Source organism: Crocuta crocuta, unplaced genomic scaffold (genome assembly GCF_008692635.1).
Source record: "Crocuta crocuta isolate KB4526 unplaced genomic scaffold, BGI_CrCroc_1.0 scaffold242, whole genome shotgun sequence".
NCBI lineage: Eukaryota > Metazoa > Chordata > Mammalia > Carnivora > Hyaenidae > Crocuta > Crocuta crocuta.
The window spans coordinates 1-935 of NW_027528614.1; the positions used below are offsets into that span (position 1 = coordinate 1).

The following is a 935-nucleotide window of genomic DNA, read 5'->3' on the forward strand; positions in this document are numbered from 1 at the left end:
AATCATATAGTATTCCAGCCATGGGACATAGTGTTAAAAATAGGTATGAAGCTTATATTGAAGTAAGGGAGAAAGACAGTAAGTACACAGATAATATAAGAAACAAATTAATCTATAAATCGCTGGCTAGGGCTCTTTCAGGGCCCAGAATGAAGAGGCTTTCTTTCGCTTCAGACAGACTGTGGAAATAGTAGCTCAAAAGAAAAATGAAGGGGTAGAGCATCTTATCAAAGCAGACAAATATCTGAAAACTGGTTTTTTTAATGGCAACCAGATAGTGATGGTGCCACTTCTGAATCTGGAGACAAAGCATCTGAGCAAGAAGGCGTGATGTTGGAGGAGATGCAGAAACTACCAACTGATGGAGAAAGCCAGCATGATGTTTCTAGAAAACAGCACTCCCAACAGAGCAGCCCTGGAGGCACTGGAACACAGCAGTCACTGGAATTAGCTGGAAAGCTCATAGAAAATGTATACCTGGAAAAGTCTGGACAATTTTATCAACAGATAGCCCACATGTTTGAAAATGAGAAACACTTTAACAGGCAGTTGAATGAGTAGGGAAAGCACTGAGACTGCTGGCACAAGAAATGATCAGGCAGCACTCTATTCAGAAAGAAAAAATATTTACAAGGACAATAAGAATTATTCAATGGGGCATAAGAAAACAGTTGCTCAAGTCTTAGTTTACCTATTCAGAAATGACTACACGGCCACAGAAAGCTATGTCAGGGAGAGTCTAGCACACTAGGGGTCCATGGAGGACTCACCAAACTTCACACCCGAAAAACAAACAACCCAGGGAAGAAATGGGCAGAAGATATGAACAGACACTTCTCCAAAGAGGACATCCAGATGACCACCAGACACATGAAACGATGCTCAGCATCCCTCCTCATCAGGGAAATACAAATCAAAACCACACTGAGATACCA

At 41.5% G+C, this 935-nt stretch overlaps 1 pseudogene; it reads left to right on the plus strand.

Annotated features, from left to right (window-relative positions):
* The first annotated feature begins 174 nt into the window (after positions 1–174).
* Positions 175–751, plus strand: LOC144224110 (gamma-soluble NSF attachment protein pseudogene; annotated as a pseudogene).
* The last annotated feature ends 184 nt before the right edge of the window (positions 752–935 follow it).